This window comes from Strix aluco, chromosome 4 (assembly GCF_031877795.1).
Source record: "Strix aluco isolate bStrAlu1 chromosome 4, bStrAlu1.hap1, whole genome shotgun sequence".
Taxonomy (NCBI): Eukaryota; Metazoa; Chordata; class Aves; order Strigiformes; family Strigidae; genus Strix; species Strix aluco.
The window spans coordinates 87431652-87453941 of NC_133934.1; the positions used below are offsets into that span (position 1 = coordinate 87431652).

General features: G+C 38.6%; 1 protein-coding gene across 25 annotated transcripts in view; it reads left to right on the top strand.

Annotated features, from left to right (window-relative positions):
• CELF1 (CUGBP Elav-like family member 1) overlaps positions 1–22290 on the top strand; it is a 69705-nt gene that overhangs the window by 3452 nt on the left and 43963 nt on the right. For 12 of the 25 annotated variants that reach the window (XR_012623239.1, XR_012623240.1, XM_074823954.1 and 9 more), the window contains exons 2-6: positions 6043–6127; positions 7441–7690; positions 8000–8038; positions 8524–8610; positions 13562–13602. The gene's annotated coding sequence lies outside the window, so the exon portion shown is untranslated. The remainder of the gene's footprint in view (positions 1–6042; positions 6128–7440; positions 7691–7999; positions 8039–8523; positions 8611–13561; positions 13603–22290) is intronic. The other 13 variants (XM_074823977.1, XM_074823973.1, XM_074823974.1 and 10 more) reach the window with 7 other exon arrangements.

The window sequence follows — 22290 nt, forward strand, 5'->3', positions numbered from 1 at the left end:
TCTTGATTGGAAAAAAGTAACCAGTAGTTTTATTGCCCTTCCTCCTGTCATTAGAGATGCTTGTCTTATACAAAAAAAATGCAAGATACCACCTTTTCTGCTGTTGCTGTATACACTTATTTTAGGTTGTCCTGCCAAGATACTTCATGTTTGGGGCATAACAGTGAAAAGAGAGCGCTTTATCGTTCACGTTTTCAAGAGGAGATTTCTCAGACGTCAGCTGAACATCATCTTGTTTGCACCTGATGCGAGATTCAAGCATATAAAGCTACAATCTACATTAGGTCAAAGCAGGAAATTTGGATAGAATAAGGGAGAAAATGTAAACTACTTTCAAGCTTCAGTGCAAATTAGTCTGCAGACGCTTTGCTGTAGGGATGAATAGCTTCCAAGTCTGAACCGTGATAGATGGAGCAGGCTTATTTGCTTGACAGCAATGTAGCATGGCACAATCATCATCCCAGGTAAAGGAAGTCTTCTTTCTGACATCTTGAGCAGCATAAAACTTCCAGCCATCTTAGCTCTGTGCATGCTAAAAGAAAAGGCATTGTTCAACCTGAATTCAGGATGAACAGTGAGCAACCAAATAGCTGAGCAGATGTCTTCAGTAGTTTTCAACTCTTGGCGAAGAATTTCGTTTTAGGTTGATACATTTCGTGGCACAGGTATACACGTGTGTGAAAGCTTTATGCCAGAAGTGGAGTCATCGTCCATAAACTGTCTCCTCTGTCCCATGTATGCATATTACCCTTCTATCTTCAGTATTCTCAGTATATCGTGGTCTGGTTTTTTGTTTTGTTTTTAGAATAGATATGCTGGTTTATGCTCTGTTAGAGTGCTAGAGGCAAACTGCAAGTTTTGGTAATGAGTCTGTGCTGATTTAGAGTAACTGATTTAACGGCTTAACTTGCGGTGGTAAAGTTCCAGGTAGACCAAGATTACATAAACTGCATTTAAAATCATACGTCTCTGGGATTTTCACACAGGTTTAAGTTACTTGTAGATATGACTTGGAATAACTGGCTTAGATATTGCTGAAATTCATGCAAATGAGCAGGCACTTCGGGTTCTTTGTCCTTTTCTGCAGCACACCTCAAGGAGATCTTGGACGAGCATGTGGACAAGAGGATGAGTGTCTGTTGGGTATCCATGCTGGTATGATATCTAGCAGATTTTACAGGCAATTTACAGGCAGCACATGCTGCGTGTTCTTTCAGAATGGAATTTTCTCCCAATTCTTATAAGAACTCAGTGAAGTTCTGTGATGTCTTACGTTGTTTTTAATGGAAATTAATTTGAGTTTTTCAAGACCTTGGGCTTTTTTTTCACCTCCATGAAAATTGTTCTTTCTGGTAGCTTTTGCTTCTGTCTTCAGGCTGTTTCGTACTGCACCTTTCACAAAAATAATGTAGTTCTTATCAACTAGATTTCAATATTTCACATGTCAAAGTAAAACTATTGTTCTTCAGACATCATTTAAAATTCAGGTTGTCACTGAATCCATGAATATTCTGTGCTATTTTTGCCTCAAACTATGCAGTTCAAAAGATATTCCAACATATGCATGCTGTCCACAAATCCTTCAGAATCCATTAGAAAGGAAACATTCGTGTCTTTTTTTTTTTTTTTTTCAAAGCAGAGGAGTTGGTTATTTATGAAGTCTGTAATTCAAATGAAGTATTTAGCAGACAATGTCCAAGTCTACATACAAAAATGATAGCATCTTTCTTAATTCACTGTATGTAGAGATTTGTAGGATGGATACCAGGCATCTTAATATCTCTGCAAAATCTTGCAAGATAGAGCTTTGATAAATGATTCTTCATAAGGCAATGAAATATTGGTCTTTCAGGAAGAGAGAATATATTTTGAATGTCACATCTAGCTCTTGTATTTCCTGTAGGCACAACACAGTGTAAAAGTAATTCTTCTCTCATTTATAGTCTTAGATTCCTAAGTAAAGCACCATCTCAAAATCTTTTTGCTGACTCACTTGTGCCTCCCTGTTATTTGCCTTCCAAAAATTCCTGTTTTCTGTTTAAACTTCTAAATTAAAAAACATACATCTTGATGTCAGGTCAACTTAGTGAGGAATTGTATTTCTTGTGTTTGTTTTGTCTTGCCTGTCACTGTGTTATGACTGTACAATGTCTAGCACAATTTATGAGCAAAACAGTAAAGATTCCTTGAACAGTCATAAGTGATATGAGAAGCGATATTACAATTGAAAATGATCAATATGCAAAATCTTTGGAGGAAGAAAAGGGTTTTATGTTTACTTCTCTAAAGCAGTTTTGACTGCTCAGAAATTTGTGATCATATTCTTGGTGACTTAGGAAAAGATAAGTGAGAATATTTGGACATTTATGGAGTAAAGCCACCCAAATTACATTTTGGATTGTGCATTCAGTGCCAGAATTTGATCACTATCAGAGACTGGCTGTAGGTGGTACTGTCTGTATTTCACAGTGTGGAAGCTGCTGTGACACTGATGCTCTGATGCAGAATTTGCTTTAGAATTTCTTTGGGTCTTAAAGTATTTTTAATTCAAGACTAAGTTTAATAGGCGTTTCATGACTGCTTTCAGGGGAGCAGGACTAGGACATATACTCTTGATCCTTTTTCATGAGGAAAAATAATTCAGGATATGCTTAGGCATACAGCTAATTCTGAGTACACTGGTGTCTTCCTGAATTTGCAGGGAGCCTAAACCATTATCTCAGTCATGAGGAATTTGAAAAATATCGAGATTGTTGGTTTAAATACCAACACTTTTATATCTACTTGCAAGTCACGTTACCAGAACTACCTGACTACTGCACTTCTACAGGTTCTGAATTGGTTACTACATTCCCGATACAGCTGAAAGTTGCAACTTCCACTTGTATGAGAGAACTTTTTTCTGGTAACTTCTGAGAGACAGTTTTGTATCACCCCATGAATGTGGGCTACACTAAGCGAAAGAAATAGGCAGCAGCATAGGGTAATAAATCTCTTTTATGAAAAATTATGCTTTTGTATATAAATGAAACTGTTTTTGAGTTTGCAGGCTGTCATACCTGTGTACTAAAAAAATCAGGGACTATGCCACATTTTTTTTTTCTTTGGATAGCTAGGGATTCAAGTTTTCAGTTATGCTAATTTTGCTTTTTTTCAGTGCCAGAACGTGAAGGGGTGGGGGTGGGGGGGAGAGGAGGGGATGCTGCATAGAAGTGAATTTCCTCTGTTTTTAAGAAGAATGCACAGAAAAAGGTTTGAACACTGGCAAAAAGGACTACAGGGAAAGCAGACATGGTATGGCAGGTTGTAGTTTGGATCAACCAATGGGAAAGGTCATGCTTACTGGTTTGGGAAAATACTTAAAAAGGGAGAGGGTTTAACAAGATTGCTGTAATTCAGTTAGGGGAGGGTCAAACCAAGAGCTTGGTATGTGGATGTGTGCAGTCACAAGCAACAGGGAAGACCTGGCCAGTTCAGTACTTCTTGAAATGCTGGGGGGTGTGGGGATTCCCTGAAAGGGAGATTTTTGTCTTGTGTCTGAGTTGCTGCCCAGATTCTGATGGATGAAGCGTGTTAGACGTTTCTGCATTATTAAGGTGGGCTCAAGCAAAATGGACTTGGAACGCATTTCAAAACAGTGAACTCCTTTGAGTTTGTACACTTTAGTTCTTTTCTTCCCCTGCACAGTGTGACAGTGAATGAGGGGGTGTGTGTATAAAGGAACTTGTCTTAGCAATGGTCTCTTTCAGAGACCATGTATGGGTAAAGCAGTTAGGCTGGTTCGGCTCCCTGCTCCTCCCTCTCGGGCTGCCGAGCAGAATCTCTTCTGCTGAAACGGTTGTTCCACTTTCTGCTTTCTATATTTGTACAGCAGCAGCACGCTAGCTAAGCAGGCAGCGTGGCCGGCCTTGTGCGCTTTCGGCATTTGCTGAGCAGAATTGAGAGCCAGGGCTTGCAGTCTGTTGTTACGTCTGTCTGTCTGTCTCTGCATCTCTGGGGAGGACTGGCATTCCAAGTGAAAGGTGATCTGTTTGTGGATGTTTTCTTTTTTTGTAAAATGCAGTTCATCCAAGTTGGGAGTCTAGGAACCGGGAGTGGAGGAGGGAAGGCAGTTTTCTTGCCGGGCGAGTATGTAGTGGGTGACAGTGGCATCAGAAAGATACAGTTTTAACCTCCAGAAGAGCTGCTCTCTTCTGTGATGAGGATCTTAATGTCCCTGCCTGCTTTGGGGAGTGATTAGCCAGGGCCTGTATCTTTCCATAAAAGGTCTGTTGTCACTGTCTGCCATGAAGATTAATGAAAACTAGATCCTGTCCTGGGAGGACTGAGTGCTGTCTTTACTTGTTATGGGCAAGGGAGATTAATGAGGAGCTAGACCCTGGCCAGCCTTGTTTGGAATCAGGACTTGGTGCTGAGGGATGGGGTCATAGGAAATAGCTCGTTAGGAAGAGCTGGAAACTTGTAACTAGGACTTCCCTGGCTATGTGTTTGCATAAACTTTGTATTAAGGCCCTGCATACGTTGGGACGACTATTCACAATTATTTTTCTTTAGTAGATCAGGTGAACAAACAGTGCAGGAAGTGTTAGCTGCTGGCACTGTAGTAAACAGTTGATACGATGGTCTCTGAGTAGCAGAAGGGTGCTCAAAATAGTGGCAGCAATTGGATCCACCATTAGCATTGACAATAAATTTTTTGAGAGGGAGAGAGGGAAATAGGTTATAGGGTGCTTTTTCTGTCTTTCAGGGGATGCTGTCCACTTACAAATTCTTTTGCTTTTTGAATATCTATGCAAGTAGACATCAGGACTTTCGTTTCTGGAATTTGAGCAAGGAAAACTTTTTCACTTGTGAAACAGAAGGCAGAATCTTGCTAAAATTATTCTTGAGGACCATGTTCCATAAACTCATTCTAAATTATTTTTCTTTCCTACCACTGCAGTGTCTTCAGTGTGTTTCCTTCTGCGAAAGCTATGTGTATCTTGACTTTGGAAGAAGCAAATTTTGGAGGCAAATTGGGGGATCTCAGCTGCCCAGCAATGTCTGAATCTCACTGTGTCTGCAGGCAGGGAACTGTGATTGATGTTTGACAGAGGGTCATCTCATTCTTGAATTGCTTGAACTAAAGCAACTTTGTTGTGTGGCTGTTTTCTGATCATTTTTTGTTTAACAGGGACACACTGCAGTAGTTGTTCCATCTTCATCTGAAAAACCCATGGAATTCATTGTGAATATACAGCTTCTGGGATGTTAAGCTTGTTGTTTTAAGTGCCCTGATATGTTTCCCTATTCTGGCATCCTCTTAAAGCCCTCTGCCTTTTTTCTTCCCACTTCTCCACTTCCTGACTTGCCAGTTGAAATCCTTTCATTTATACTACCCAGAGTGAAGTGGCAAAAGCATAATCTAAACTTTTTCTGAGTTTACAATACCAGTTAAAAGCAAATCTTGGTGCTGTTCGATGCCAGTGATTGGGGTTATACAATTCCTTTACTTTAAGTGTTTTCTGGTAGCATACTTAAATTTTGCTTGTAGTCTTGTAGCAGGAATATGATTAGGCAGTTTCAAATGCCTCTTGGAAGTACGCTGTTGCATGTTTAAAAAATATTGTTTTTCCATTATGCGAAAGATGCCATGATAAATGGGTAGAACACTGAAGAAATGTATGTTCACCAAGTGCATTGAGTGGATGAAAGGTAAATTCCAGGCTGTAGAATGGCATTAGGGGATTTAGGTCTTCAATTTTGTAAGAATTTTCCTGAAGGCAATGTGTAAGACAGTGGCATTGTTCAGAGCTAAGCTAACTTGTCGGTTGTGTTTCTTGGAAGGCAGATGCTTTGAGCTACGTATGTAGTAAATTTGTCTTGCACGTATTGCTCACTAGTGCTCTGCCTGTTTCCAGGAGTTCAAGTGATACATGTAGCAAACTATAATGCTTTAGAAGCATAAGGGCAGGAAATCATATTTGCCATATATACTTTGAGTTTAAGGGAGAATACCTGGTAATCCTTTCTGGATTGACTGCATTATTATCCTGTTTGCAGAAGAGGTTTCATTGAAGTTGGAGACAAGTGAGAAATTAACTTCTGTCTGACATCCTTTGAAGGTCCTGAAATTCCACAGGAAGGGGTAACTTTTTATTTTCTTACCTTATTGCTTTTATTCTTTATGAAAAGAATTCCCTTTCTTTTTTAACGTCATAACTGTGCAGTTGAATAATTAGGCTTAAGGGTGGACATGTGGGAAAATTACAGGAATTTGTTATTAAGTCCAGTGTTCATTTGAAGTTAGTTAAGCTTATAACTGCTGTTGAAAAGCTATTACAGGTATTAAACACTAGGAAGAATAAGTGAAAAGTAAAACTTGAAAAATACTTACTTGTGATTTTAAAAAGCTGAGTCATATAGCTTAATCAAGATAGGGAGTGACATAAATATTGGAGGCAGTCCACTGACAAAGAATTGGGATGGTAAAGGTGATTATATAGAAGAGCATGCACACACTTCTTACAAGTATAGTGTTTTCTTAATGAAAGTAGTGGAAGCCTTATTTATCACTTAAGGCCTTTTAAAAGGATTAATCAGTAGAGAATGAATTATGTGAAATTCACACCTAAATCTGATGATGTAGTTCCATGAATAATTTGAATGAGCATATGTCAGTACTGCTGTGAAAGAGGCTTGTTCCATCTTTCATGCGTTTCCCCTTCCCTTTGTGCTGTGAGAGCACCTGTGTGGTTGTGCAGTGAATTGAATCAGGAAACATGTCTGGGTTAAAACTGTTATTTTCCTGTTATTGTTGGTAGGCTAGATCACACCTCGATCATTCCCTTTCTCAGGCTTGTTATACAGAGGTGGGGATGGATAGCTGATGAGGAAAGAGTTGTGCTCTATTCTTTTGACGAGCATCGGCTTAAACTGGATCTGCAGTAGGAATATCTTGATCTATTACTTTGTATTCCTGCCCCATTTCTATCTAATCTTTATGGAGAGCTTATATCCAGTCTTCTCTAGTAATATAAGCCAAAAAAATGAAGTAAGAATTGTTTGCATGTGTTACCTGCTGTGGCACGTATCATTTAGTTCGTTACGAATGCAGTATTTGATACATGCTGTGTGTGATGCTGCTGTACAGAGAAGCCCGCTGTTCGTTTGGGAGGAAATTGGTGAACTTTCCTGATGTGAGGACAGCGAGAAGATAATGTGACATGTAGACTGTTAACATGTGAGGTTTTGATTCAGGAAGTGCAAGGTACCTCCTGAGTCTAGGTATGAGGTACAGAAACCCTGAGAATCCAGCAAGATATATAAGAGGATTTTACATCTATTTTGAGTCCTCACGCAGCCAAAACTGTATTTATAGCACTTGTTTTTGTCATAAAGTTTCTGGAGTCTTCTGCTGCTAGCAGTGGAAACCAGCTGATGTCACACTGTGCCTTCCAGGAGAAGTGAATGGAAAGAATTGATGGAGAAGCGTGTAAGTGAAGAACGTCTGAAAATACGTGCGTAAAACTACAAGCAAGTACTGCGTCTCTAGTTCTTGGCAAAGTGCGTTGACGCTCTCCTTCCCACCCCCTTCTTCGCCCCACCCAGCTGAAGTCTAAGATCAGATGACAGATCCAGCCTTATACAGCAGGGAGGGCTTCTGAGGCCTTGGGAAGAGAGAGGAGCAAGCAGAGCTGCGCTGGCACAAGTGAGCATTAATCACCACGGGCGAGCAGCCTAGAGGGGGTGTTTCAGGGTCACAAAACGGGCCATGGTAGTTTGTGGAGTGTAAGGCTGCTATCAGTAGGAAAGACATTCTATTAGTCATCTTTAGATGTTTGTAACTAAGAATGAAAGTTAGGCTTCTTCAGAGAAAAGTTCATCTTAAGTATGATATTCAGACAAAAATAATGCTTCGAGGTGCTGCATGTGTTTATGCATGGATGTGTTTTCAGTAGGTATTGGGTTGTAAATTAACACAGATTTTTTTTTTCTGTTTTTTCTATATTGTTTACAGTGGTTTGTATGCTTCAGCTACTATATAAAGATATTGGAGGCGGGTAAATATTGCAAAAAAGAAGCCAAAGTATATACAAATGATGCTGCAAATGATAACAGATGAGAAACGTTCAGAGAGCTTGAGTAGAAGCTTAGAAAGAATTGCTATGCAGTGAAACAGATTTTATTTCATTTGGGTTTTTGAACAAAAGTCAGGACATTCCTAAGTTAACGTTCCCACAGCATCGCCAGTGTTTGCTGCTGATGAAGAAGAAGAAATAGTACAAAATACTTTTTAAAGCTTCAGCTCTACACACCCAATATTAAATCCCTTGAAGTGTTAATGAAAATTATTTGCTGTTGAAAGTGATTTGAATCAGTATTAGTTCCTTAAAATAGAGCATTGACTCCAGTTCTTTGCAGATGTAAATGGGTGTAATTTGAGACTTGTATCCATTTACTTCTGCAAAGGATCTGACCGTGTGCCTGTTACAGAAGAAAAAATAAAAATAATTGAGCATATTTTTACTCTTTGGTTTGCAGGCGTGGCAATGGCAGATTCTGCATGGTAGAGTTCATGGCAAGTATTTGCCTAATATAAGCCAAGCAAGAGACACATACAAGCTTAAGGTAAATCAGTCTTTCTTAGTTGTGCTGCTTTGAAATAAAATGTAAATGTTTATATGTAAACATTTTGCAAATACAGAATTTCAAGCCTACTCAGAATTTTGTATCCAGTTAGATTCTGATGTGTCAAAATTGGGACACCTCAAAATATGAAGCTGGCAGTAGATGCTGGAAATAGTCATAGGCACTGTATCCTCTTTTAGTATTCTAGGTGTAATAGTGCAGAATAGCGATTGCGTTTGAGGATCTTTGCAGGAAGACCTGCAATACATCTTTCGTCTCTGGATTTGAATCTATTCTCTTTCGTCCAATCGAAAGAAAGAAGTGTGTAAGTACCTTGATGTCATTGTAAAAGGCTTATTAAAACACAGAACTATGCAAACTGTGTCTGTTTAAACACCACACTAGGATGACTTTCCCATTGAGATTTTTTTATTTTGCCTTTAATGATAGGTAAGCGAAAGTGTTAATATTTGAATCTTGTGGCTGAGATGAATGAGGTTGTTCAGCTAGTGTTGCTTCTAGAAGTAGGCTTAGTGGTTAAACTGAGAATATTGTTTCTGTTTGCTACATCTCAATTTTCTACCCCAAAGAAGACGTAAAACTGTGCTACATTTGATAGGTCTTCCTGTGGCACATACAGTATCCATAAAGCACAAAATGAATGCGTGTTTTCTGAATATTTTGGATCCTCATTCAAAAAGTAAATAAAACGTTGCATTGGAGTGTACCTTCTGTATTTGAAACTCTTGAGATATTTTGAGAGTCCCTTGATGCCATAATCTGGAAGAATATAGCAAGTTTAAACCGTTTTTTAGTGAGATTCTTTGGGTTTTATTAACGGAAAAATGTTTTGTGGAAACCTTTTTTTAATGAAGTTGTTTACTAGGTTTTAAGCTGAGATGCAGCTGTAACAACGTGATGATACTCTTGATTCCTACTGAATGCATTCTGTCACTAGTTCTCAAAATACCTTTTCACAAATAAGATGATAATACTGTACAGATGGAAACTCTTAGGACTATAAAGTGACTTGTCCAGTGCTATTCGTTACCATAGTTAGTAACAGAACTCAGGTCTTCTAAGCCCCAGTCTCATGTTTTCAGCAGTCGACCATAGGATTGTTTTGCATTCTCAAAGTGTGTCTTGACACAGTCATTACGGGTTGTAAGACTAATGATCAATCTTGGGAATGTTTAAGCTGTAGTTGCTGACTGGACATGGAACAGACATTGCAGATGCGGTCGACATCCCAAATCTTATGTATTTTATGTGTTCTGGTTACAGTAACTTGAAGCATGGTATTGAAAATGTTTTCCTCTCTCTTTTTTTGGTCTTAATCTGCAGTGGTCCCAAAATGTGCACCTCTTCTATTCTTCATTCTGTTCTTCCTATTATATCTTAAGTTGAACACACTTACATTCTGATAGTCGAACATACTGTTGTGAGTAATTCAACTGGTCTGCTTACTAACTGTACAAATTGCTAACCTGTATGCACATTAGTACTTGTGCTGGCAACACTGAGGAAAACAGTACTTGATGGCTCTGTCTGCAAAAATTAAGTGAGCAGGCGTAGTGACTAAGAGCTGTTGCCTTGCATTGAGCAAGTAGCTTCTGGTGCTGAGAGGTTTGAGTGGTGTAAAGATTGCAGTAGAAGGGCATTTTTCGGATAAGAAAGTATGGCTGCTTCCTTCGTAAGGTTTTGGCACTTCAGGAGTTTCTTGTTGCTATCTCTGTTGTCCTGCTGTCTCATAAGTAGCATTTACTAGAAAGTGACACTTTCTGTGGGTTGTGGCCTAAGCTATACAGTAACTGAAACTTCATCTGATTTGTATAGGCCTCTCTATTTGTAATCTGACTTATCTGGTGCACTTGCTCCTTCACTCTCTGATGCATTGTTATCTCCCCTCTGCACTTCCTCCAGAGAAATAGTTATTTTTATATATCCAAGTTTTTATTATTGGCCGTATTGGTACTTAAAAGTATGTAAATCCACAGTGAGTTCAGACTGAATGTTGATTTATGTGAGAGACTGTTGACGCCAGGATATATTTGAGGTTATGTGGTCTATTTTATCTATTAGCCTCTTTAATTGTTAATGGTAATCTTGATGTCCCACAAACATTAATTCCTGGAAAGTGTAATGAGAAATCAGAACTAACTGGTCTAGATAAATGCTGACTGTGACAGTAATTTCATTGATCAGAATCCATTAAATGATCCAGAATTCTCTTACAGATGGTGCTGGTGAGACTGCAGTTTTGCCACTAAGTATCAAAGCAGTATCACTAGATTTATTGGGCTCATATCCTTTGTCTAGTACTCGGTGGCTAGAGCCACTTGTTTTCATTACCAGCTGCAGTTCTATTTATATTAGATTGCATACCAGAAGTTACAACTGTTTGTTCATCAGTGAGAGTGTCCCTTTTGTCACTCTTAGATCTGGCAGGGCTAAGTGTTAAATCTAAGTGTTTAAACCTTGTTTTTTCTACATGGAATTGTCAGGTGGGGTCATAGTTCCTCCCAGCTTTGTACAGAAGGAAGTGACATCTGTACTCACATGCAGCACTTCAGTCAGGGGGGCAACTTCAGGAAAAATCTTCTTTGTGAAAGCTGTGATCAGATGTCCCAGTTTACACCTGTTAATTGTTTTGCTGTCCCCACTAAGAACCTACACTCATGCAACTCTGAAAACAGTTCACTATCAGCGTCTAGTGCTGGGCCAGGGTGAATCTGCAGTTTGCACAAGAGCTTACTGCCATGTCAGTGAATTACAGAAATTGCTGTGCTACACACATTGCTAGCAGCATGCCAGCTGTATATACCTTGATCTGAGGATGCAAGTCCTGATTTCTTCTGAGAAGAAATACAATTGTCAGATTCTTTGGCCTTTGGGCCAGGTTTTTCTGATGTATAAACTTGGATGAAGTATTCAGTGTATTTGTTCTGCATGCAATTAAATGAACCATGCTAAAACAATTTTGTTTTGAGAAACATTTATGATTTAAGAGCATTCTCCCAGGCTTTCTACAGGTGGTTGTCAGATTTGCTGCTTGCTTTTTAAAGTTTTTATTGTCTTGGATTTGCCTTTGATTCAGTGAGGTGTATACTTTTTCCCAAAGGTATCCAAGAGTTATGGGTTCCTCTGGCTATGTTAGATGTACTTTTGGTTCCTTTGAAGTTTTTAAATTAATTCTCTAGAGTGTTATATGTGTGAAGGGAAGATTTTCTTTTTAACATTAAAAAGTTGTTTACCACTATATTCTTAAGCCTTTACAAGATCAATGAGCTGTATATTTCAGCTTTTTTCTGAAAGCTGGTTATCACAGATATACAACTTAGCTTTTATGGCATCTTCCATAGGGCTTAAATACCTGCCAAAGCTTGGGTTTAAAAGGAAGAAAACAAAAATTTTGTGTTACGTGATGTTTTGAATCCAGGTCTGTTAGCAGGAATCCAAGACCATTTTTTGGCCATAAACAAATATTCTTTAATTAAGCTTCAAAAAAGCAAGGAATGTGGGTGAGGTGGAAGGAGGTGTCCTCAGGTAACATATTTGCCTGAATCACTAGTAGGAGCTTCATAATCCAGAATGTTATTGTGAAATGGAACAAAAATAGGCATGCAGTGTGTCCCCTGACCAGTAGTCAGTTTTCAGTAATGTTCTAGAAAATATAAATTAATAATTTTGAAAATACATATTTCAAATAACTGAGTTAATGTTTCTCGGGATTCATGGACTGATTTTTATTGTTCTTAACTAATATTATAAGAAAATTATTTTTTGCTGTTTTTAGGATTCTGCACTCCTTTAAAGGGTATAATATTTTATTAAATCAATTGGACAAATTAGGAAGAAATTAGAACAATTGAAGAGTACTACAAAATAGCGATAAAAGGTTCTCACGAGATCTCCCTCTGGAAAAGAGGACAGGAGTACATGTGATAAATATCCAAGTATATTCCAAGACAAGTTAGAAGAGGATATGGATCACTTATCCACACTTCTCAAAGAATACAGAACAAAGGTTATGAAGGGGCCTGCAAAGCAGTGACAATGTGGGAACTCAAATAGCTTTGTATTCTTGCAGATGGATGCAGGTTTTGGTTTGCACCTATAGATAAGTAAACGGATTGGGATTTTCTGTAAAATACTGCTAGAGTACCATGAGTATAGTTCTGCAAAATAACCTCGGAGGAAGCAGAGAAGAAATTATTTAAAAAAACAAAACAAAAAAAAAAAACAAACAAAACAAAAAAACCCCCACAAAACTAAAAAATCCAGAGTTTGTATTTAAATATGTTCTAGCTTATGTTTTGGGTCAATTACTGAATCTGCAAAAAGAGAACCCTGAATCAGAGAGTAGCATCCCCTGCTTATGAGGTGTTAGTACAGAAAGTCTGTATGGTTCCTGCTTGATTTGCTTAAGACATAGAAATAACATTTTTTTCCTTGTTGTTAGTTCTTTGTGTTCCCCAATTCAGACCTTTTTCATACATTTACATCTATGCTATCTTACATTAGAGTTCCCATCTGCAGGTTCATTGTTATCTGTTAGTGCTGCTGCTGTCAAAATAATGTAATATCGGAGTTTAGGATTGTGGGTACTGCTGTTGGTAACTCTGCTTCTGTCATGAGCCAGACAGGTAGGATAAGTCCACTGAATGTTATTAGGAAGCTACAAGACTTCTGTTTTCAGCCATGTTATGTTTGCAGTTCTTTTTTTTTTTTTTTGCACCCTTTCATTTATTCTCTGTATTTTTGAAACGTACAACTTCATTTTCGAGTCTAATGAGGGTTGTTACCACCTTGTGATGACTTTGTTATTAGAAATATGCTTACTTTCACAGTCCTTGACATTTTGCAAGATGGAGTTCGTGTTGTAATGATTGTTATTATCTGATTTTAACTCTGGAGTACTCAATGTATGTTTTTTTTCCTTATCTTTTAGAGTGAAGACTGGAACGACTAGAGAGAGGTGCGTAGCTGCAGGTATGAACCAGCTACAGTTTGTATCCCTCAGTTATGTATTGGAGCTTCCTTTCAAAGGTTTAGAGAGTTGTTTTTACTTTCAATGGTGAAAGCAGTCGTTTTCTACTGTGGTGAGCAGTGCTCCCTGAACCTTAAACTCTTTGCAATTTCCTTTGTACTGCTAAAGGGGGTTGGGAGTGTTAACGACCTAGGACTGGGAGTGGTAGGTCAATAAGCTTCTTTAGCTCCATCTGTAATTTAATAACTTCAGAAACGTTACTAACTGCGAAGTGTAAATGCATGTCTTCATAGTAATTTCTTGACCAGAACTAATCTGAAGTACTCTGTAGTACGTGAAACGCTAAAGGTGAGTATTAGTGGATCAGCTCGCTATGGGCTGAGACAAACCTGATTATGTGCAGTAGAACAGGAGCATAGTCTAGTGTGAAAATGCTTGGAGCCAAAAGTGAGGATCTTCTGGTGCAATTTTCTTAATGCCTGAAGTCCAGTAAGGATGTAGTTCCATGAGACAGCTGAGAAAACTCCCCCTTCCTCTCTTACAGTTTCCAAGTGAGTAGTCCTGTGTCCTTTGGTTATGTTTGGTTCTTGCGATGACTGCGTGGTAGACAAAGTCAGCTTCATCATTTGTGATCAAGTTGTTATTTTTCTGGGTTAGCAAGTTGGAGTGATTTACTGTGCGGTCAGAGGAGTACCAAATGAATAGATCATACTGTCTGTAACTGTGTACCTTAAGAGTTTCAGTTCACTTCTGAGGACAATTGACCCGTACCTGCTGTCCTAAGTAACACCAACATGCTCAGAGTGTGGTGATTGTTGCTCTTCTGATGAATCACCACCTGTACTATGGCAGAAATATTTAAGGTGTGCTTTAGTCTGTAGACAGCCAGGGAGAGTTGAGTTTTGATATTATCTGGAGGAAACACTTGTTTTCTACTATGGTCAGACGTTTGCTACAGTTTTCATAAATACATTGGAAAGGATTTAGTCATGTCTATATCAGAAAGAAAATAAAATTTGTCTTTAAAGTGCAGGATATCCTGTCACTCCATATATTACTCATCAGGGTAGGAAGAGCTAAAGTTGGATTCAGAAATCCAGGAACACCTTCATTGTCAAGTGATTTTTAGAGAATTGGTGATTGACCTCTGTGTTTGGAAGAACTGGTTTGAGAGCATTGGTCTCCAGGCATTGTGGGTGTTGCAAAACACAACTTCATTCCTAAATGACTGATGCTCTGTACTTTGCCCTTCCAGCTCCTTTGCTGTTCCGTTAGGACCATAAGAAGATAGGAAAGAGAATACTGGTCATTATAGTTGTGTTTTTGTCTGAGGCATTTGTATCTTTTGAGACAGACTAATCTGTGATTAGACCTAGTTTTTCAAACTCATGGGATTCTGCCAATTACAAAACACAGGTCCAGAATCTGGATTACTTAATTAACAAAATAATCAGATTATTTAAATAGCAAAATAGAATGTATGGTTGCTGAAAGTAAGTAATGAAATGGAACACTTCCATTTGCTGCAAGATACGTTATTTCTCATCTTAAGAGCAACATAAACTTGAATTCATCTGCCTTAATGTGAATGTAGGAAGGTATCCAAATGGCAGAGGATTGAGTCTTTTCTTGAGCATCTGATAATGGTATATACAATTGTTAGTATGCATCCCAGTATGAAATGCCTCTTATGATGATTAACTCCATAAATTAACTCCACAGATATATGTCAGAATAAAACTGTTGGCATTCTGCTTCTGGACTGGTACAGATAACAAAATTGAGGAGGAGTCAGCTTTGCTTTGAGATAAGGAATCAATCAGCCTTTGAAATAGCACTTGGTTTTGTTCCCCACTTTTCTGGTAGCTGTTACCTTTAGCACGAGAAGTTTTTGAATATAGTTTACTCTGATACTTGGGATTGCCTCTTGTATTTGGAAATCTATATGCCACAGTTTTCCAAAGCAGATTAAACAGTTACTCTTCTGTGAAATACTGTTGTCTTAAAAGTGCCTTATGAGCATTGACAGTTTCGAGACTGAGTATTCCTGCCTGTGTATTGACTCTTGTCATGTCCACATTCACCATGCTGATGTTCTGCTGGGGGACAAAAATGCCTTTATGCTGTTTAAATGCCCTGTGAATCAAGAGCATTGTAGTGTTGATGTTGTTCTTACTGCCCTGCCCCTCCTTTAGAGTGATCCTGTTGTTTTCCTGAAGGTAAGCTCTAATGAAAACTCATTTGAGTCAGATCTGTAGGCATGTTGTATGATGAAGAATAGCAACTTACCTGTTCTTACCTGAAACATGTCTGTGTTCAAATAAAACTTGTGCAGATCTGAGCCCCCTCCAAAGTGGAAGTCTTTGGCATGGAGATGAAAATGGGCATTAAAAGCTTGTAGATTTGTTTACTTAGAAGGAACTTCAGTTCTTCTGCCATAAGGGAAGTTAATTCTTCCTCAATACTTCTAAAGCCATTTATAGTTTAGGAAAGCAGATGTAAGTTTGTTTGGTTATAAACTTACTCATTTGTTTGGAGGGACTGTTCTGGATCATAGTAGTACCCTTCATTCTTTCTGGGCTTAGTTCTTCCTGAAGTTGAAACCTGCTGTATCTCAACTAATAGTTGTCTAATAGTTATTTAGACCTTATTAAAGATGAAATTTTTGGATAGGCACGGCTGTATTTTCTCAACTGAATAGGAAGACTGAGGTACATATGTCACACTGTTTCTCTTTTGACTCTAGAGGCGTGGGAAGTTTAGATGGTTTTCAGAAACATACTCTCTGACATCTTGATTGTGGTCCTGCATGTGTGACTTAAAAGCTAGTGAAATTTTGTGTATGGCTGCTTGTCCAGCTGTGCTAGGACTGATGCTGGAGCTTCCCTTGTTGCATCTGTTAGTCTTTTCTGCCCCACAGTGTATGTGGTAGATTGAATTGTTTGCCTTTCCAGGGACGCCACATCCCATTCCGATCTCATCCACTCTGCTCATGGACGAGGCTGGAGCTGTACCTTTGCAGTCTTGTGCCGAGAGCCAGGGGAAATCATGCCTTATCATGTTTTAAATTGTTGCACTACATAGAAATTATTATTGCAGTGATTACTATTTTAAACACATAGTGTGCTCTCCTGGAGCTGTCTGGGCTGCGTGTGAACTCTCTTCAAGTAAACATGCAACAAAAAGCTTTAATTTGGATAAAATGAAATGAGTGAGAAATAGTGAGTGAATAGTGTCATATTAACTGATTCTCATTTATATCTGTTACTATTAGTAGAAACAATTTGAGATTAAAGGAATCCTCAGAAAGGCTTGCAGGACTGTTCTGATGGCTGCAAAGGACAATGAAACTTGAGACTTGTTGCTTTGTTTAGTCCAAAAGATCTCTTGAAACTTAACAGGGGAAGAAAAAAAAAAGCCTCGAGCACACTTCAGAAAGATTTTTAAACAGGTCTGATCGCTATTCTAAGACATCTCAGTAAGGAGAGGTTTTAAAATGATTTAATATTATGAAGTTTGAGTTAATGTTACACGTTACATTTAGGTTTAAAAAAAAAAAAAGGTAACTCTGACCAGTTCTTAATTTAAGGTTTTACTTTGCATGTGCACAAGGTATGTTGCTTGCAATAAATCTTAGTTTAAGGCAGTTTTGATTCACTGTAGTTCTCATGTGGGGTAATACAACAATCTTCATATGTGGTATTGCCCTGGAATTGTATAGCTGGTTCTGTAGTCTCCCCTGGGTCCGATACGCAGCAATTCTCTGTGTAAATGCTTTGCCCATTGTAATGCTTTATGGCATGTTTGGCTTGAAGACAAGCAGACTGGTCAGAGCTTTCCAGGACCCAGTGGATTTCCATCTCCTTAGCAGAAGAATAACTTCTGGCTCAGTTTTAGTGGCAGAAAACTAACCTAAAATGTGTAGTTGATTCTTTAAAAACCTCTCTAGCAAATATTGCAGAGGTGACAAAATGTTTGTTTCCAGTGCATTTTTTTGACTAAGCACAGAGCTGCAGATTCGTATAATATAGGAAAAGACAGCAAAATACAGGCCTAATTGAAACCATATTTCCAGGTCTTGTGTTTGTATTTACAAAACAAAAAAGCTGAAGGAGTTCTAAAGTATTCTGTTCCATAGAATTGCTTGCAGGGTTGTTTCTTATGCAAAACACTGAAATACCTGAAAGTAAACTTCTGACCAATCTTAAAAAAAAAGGTCATTTTTGTAGGCTCAGAGACAACATGTGGGAAGAGAAACAGGGGAAAGGTGGTGTAGGTGGATCTGTACTTCTGCTTTCAGGGCGTGATGGCTTGCAAGCATTAGTATTCTTATTCTCTTCTACTGAAGATTTAAGCATTGAAGTGCAAGTGTGATTTTTATCCATACATTCTGTGTCTCTCATGGTCTGAATTCAGTCAATAAAGAGAAGGAGGGAGGGGAGGAACACTTGAACCATGCCTGCTGCCTTAAATGTTCCATCCTGTCTCCTTTTAGTAGTTCTCTGTTCTTTCACAGGATAGAAATGCATGTCCTCACTTCTTATACTTATTTCCTGCCTTGTCTCCTGTTCTGTGTCATACTGCTGCCTTTATTTCCTCTTACTATTGTTGTGACCAAGCCACTTTTCCTACTTTCTCAAAAATTTTTTTTTTATCTACAGTGCCAAAGTGTCTACATGTCTTTCAGATCTCTTAGGTACTTAAGATTTCCATAGTTTGTCTCACAGAATAGAAGCATTGTTGTGTTCTAGCACTGTGATGATTTAAACTCAAAATGCTTCCTAAACTGTGTCTGCTGGAATGTTGGCAGATGTTTAAAAAAAAAAAAATAATTTTTAACTGAAATTTTCTTTTGCATACCTTCCCATAGAGCTTAAGCAGTACATGAAATACACATTTCACATCTATTTATTAAAAAAATCCCCACAATAAGGATAAAAGGATTAAATCTTTTACAGGTTGTTGTTGTTTTTAACATTTTATATGTCTTCCTAGAATCAGGGGAAGAAACCTATATGCTTCTGCTTTAAAAGCAGTTGCCCTGGGATTCATCAATGCTTCTTCCGCATCAATTATTAATCACAAAATGTCTTGCAAAGAAGGGTAAACATGTGATGATTACTCCTTGTCTATGATTTACCAAAATGAATTATTCTGGTGAGCCTACATCAAGACTTACTGTTATCTGTTCTACAAGTATATATGCTCTGATAGGTTGCCATGCATTTATTGTGCCAAATGCATGATTTGGTCTTTTAGCAATTTGTTCATCTGCTCACTTGCTTTGTGTCTAGTATCTTTCATACACTGTCTTCTCAGCCAGGCCTTTGCTGTCATCTTTGCATCCCAGCAAGTTTTACTGAGTTGTGGTTTTTTGTTTTGTGGGGGTTTTTTAATTCACTACTATTACTACCAAGAAATAGCTGGTAATACTGATTTTTGTCTCCCCCTCTGTTCCCTTAGTCTGAAAAAAATGAGGAAATATGCAAGATAAACAAAATTTAGCTAGGGAAGACAAAAATTTAATGTACATCTCGGATCACTATTCTGAAGGTCACAGTTCCAACTTTAATTACAAAATTGAAGTCTAAAGCTAGGAAAAGAAAGCGTCTTGAAGTATAAGGGAAACAACAATCCAGGGACCTCTCTTGTTATATTTCTATGAAGATTAATGGAAGTGTATCATTGGGGAAGAGGTATAAGAAGGAAGTCATTTAAGACCAAAGAGAAGATGGGAGTTTCTAGGAAAATATTTTAATTTGAAGATTTTACTTACATGGACATCTTTTTTTTAATTTATTTTACTGTGCTAATGTAGTAGATTATTATCCTAATGCTGCACAAATACTCTCCTTGAAAACAGGGTGGGCAGATACTGGCTGCCCTTGGAAAAATCCAGGTAAATATTAATTGAAGTTGTCTGTCATTCTGTAAATGGCACTATTGCAAAATGTGATATCTGAAGTCCTTTGGAGTTTCTGCCTTTATGTAAAAAAGAATTAAATAGGCACAGATTCTGGAAATAATAGTTGTGTTATATCTCAAAGTGCAAAAATATTTGAGTAATCTCAAACCAGAGAGCTCTGGATACTATCAGCTTGCTTATTCCTTGTTGCCATAGGGTAATGAGAAATTTTATGGTCCGAGATGGGTGTTTGAGGTCATCGTCAGGAGGTGGTTTCATGGTCAGTCTATTCAGTTTTTTTCTCTTTTTGGTAATGCCTGTGCAGGCCTTTGTAGTATCATCATTGAAGCAGCAGACACAGCTGTAGCGGGTCAAGCACTGGGTTAGCAGCCTCATGCTGCTGTGTTAGCTGGCAGCTATGCACTAAGAAGGGAAACTCAGGGGTAGCAACATGCAGCTGCTCTGCCTAGAGAAGTAGGTTGTTGTGTGCAGAGCTGTGGGTCACTTGTGTTGCAGAATTGATACCTGCAGCCCCATCAGTATATTCACAGCACACTCCAGTGTCCCCTCTCAGGTAAGCAGATGAAGAGGGAGGTGAGAGGAGAACTGAAGAAGTTTGGAGGCCGCTGTCTTAAATTTTGTGAACTTGATTCCTCTGCTATAAGGTCTTGAGACTGATAATTCAACTTCTTCTGAGTTCTTGTTAGATGTCCTGTCACCAGCAGTTATTGGCAGAGCAGGACCTAGCTGCAGTTTCTTTGGCTTCTCGGATTTGAACGGGTGTTGTAACCTGTTTCCTGGTAGATAAGCTCTCATATTGCAGAGCTACTGTCTGGTGTAAGTTGTCCTCAGGAGTGAGCCAGATTTTGAGTATACCACAGATTGAATTTGTTCATCAGTTATATGATAACATATTGAAAGCAGTTGCAAGGCATTTTAAAAAGAGGTGAAAGTGTATATACTGGTTACTATCTGTGCTGTAACATTTCCTGAAGTCCAGAGGTATGTTTTTTGGGTTTTTTTTGGGGTGGGTGTTCATGTTACTAAAGCAACTGAATATAGTGCTGATAATAGCTGAGCATTTTTAATTAGCATTTACCTAGTATGTTTATAGTTCAGTTCTTGAGTAGTTTTAACAGGACAACTTGTTTTTTTTCCATAGAGCTTTTTTGCTTTGTCGCAACACAAATACATAGACATACTCCTGCTCTTTGGCATCTTCCAGACCTATTTTTGCCATTCACAAAGGCTAATAAACTATAGTGTTTTTCACCACAAAACTGACTTAGTGGTCTCTCGGCCTCTCTGTTTTCAGGTCAGGAGAACCTAGCCTGTGGTGGTTTGTCTGGTAGCCTCTGATGGGTCTCTTCCAAGTACTTGTCCAGTCTGTTCTTGCACTTGTCTAAATTTATTCCATCTGCACTAATCCTGCCAACAAGGAGTTCCAAAAATTTACTACCCTTTGCATGAAATACCATCTCCTTTCCTCAGAGGAGAAATGCTGCTCTATCAGTCATTAAGATTTTGCTTTCTTAGCTGTCATTTGAAAAGTTAGTTTGGAGATAACAGCTGCTTAAGAAGACAACAGCCACACATGACCTATTACAGTTGATGCGTGCATTCACTTCATTGCTGTTGTTTAAAATAAAAGCAAGAGGGACAACAAACGTGTGGCAGTCAAAGCAGAACTGTTTGGCATCACATTGGTATGTGGATAATACTGTAGATACAAGTTTTCCTTACTTGTTTTTGCTGTTACATTAAGGTCAAAGATGTTTCTATCAGAACATTAGTTGATTCCTGGACTTTACTGTTTGTGCTTCCAGCATAATGATGGCTTAAAGTCACTGGCCTGTCTAAAGACCTGGGTTCTATTTTGCTGCTGCCCTTTGAAGTGCCTTTGCACTAATGCATGCAGCATGGGGAACAAACAGGAGGAACTGTCTTTGTGCAGTCTGTGCTCTAATCTAGAAGTATTTTGATTAATAGAAATAGTAGACATCTGCTACAGAGAGTTCAGTTGGATATTTATTGGCCTGTTTTTAAAGGAAACAATGCACAAGCCTTATACTGTCATTCCTTCCTGAAAAGTTTTGAATCCACTATTCATATTAAAATAAATTTGTCAGAGCAGTAAATCCCATACTGAATCCAAAGCACAGCACTATTGTACCTTCTAAGAAGAAAAATTAGCTCTATCCCTGCTGAAACCAGGACTGTATATCAAGGCATTGAGTTCCTAATCATTTAGCATTAAGTGAAGGGGAGGTCAAAACAGAACATTCAGCTCTTGCCCTTTGCCCTTCGGTGTGCAAGTAGCTCCAAACTAGTCTGGCTATTGGCTATGGTCTGCACAGCTAAAGTGTAGAAGTCACTGAAGGATGTTGAGACTCACTGGATATATTGTAAGGAGGTAAGACACACCCATAGGAACAGCTTTTTTTAGTTCTGCTTTGGATATGTATTGGCATATTTGTGTTAAGGCTTACCTCTCCAGTGTACAGGTTTGCTGTAGAGCAAACGGTATTCTGAGTTCTCTGTGTCCCAGGAAAGCATCACTGCATCCTAGTTTGCCTGTGTGACACCTGGAAATTGAGGAGCTAAGGGAAGTTGCTTGGATTTTTCCACCAGGTTGGTACAGAGCTGGGAACAGAGCCTTCTTTTCTTACCACAACTTGCAATGCCTTAATGCCTCTCTGAAGCAGCATGTTCAAGCGATGGATCTTTTCTGACCAGCTTAGTTCAGAACCCCTTCATACAACAGACTCACACAGGTATAGGACTT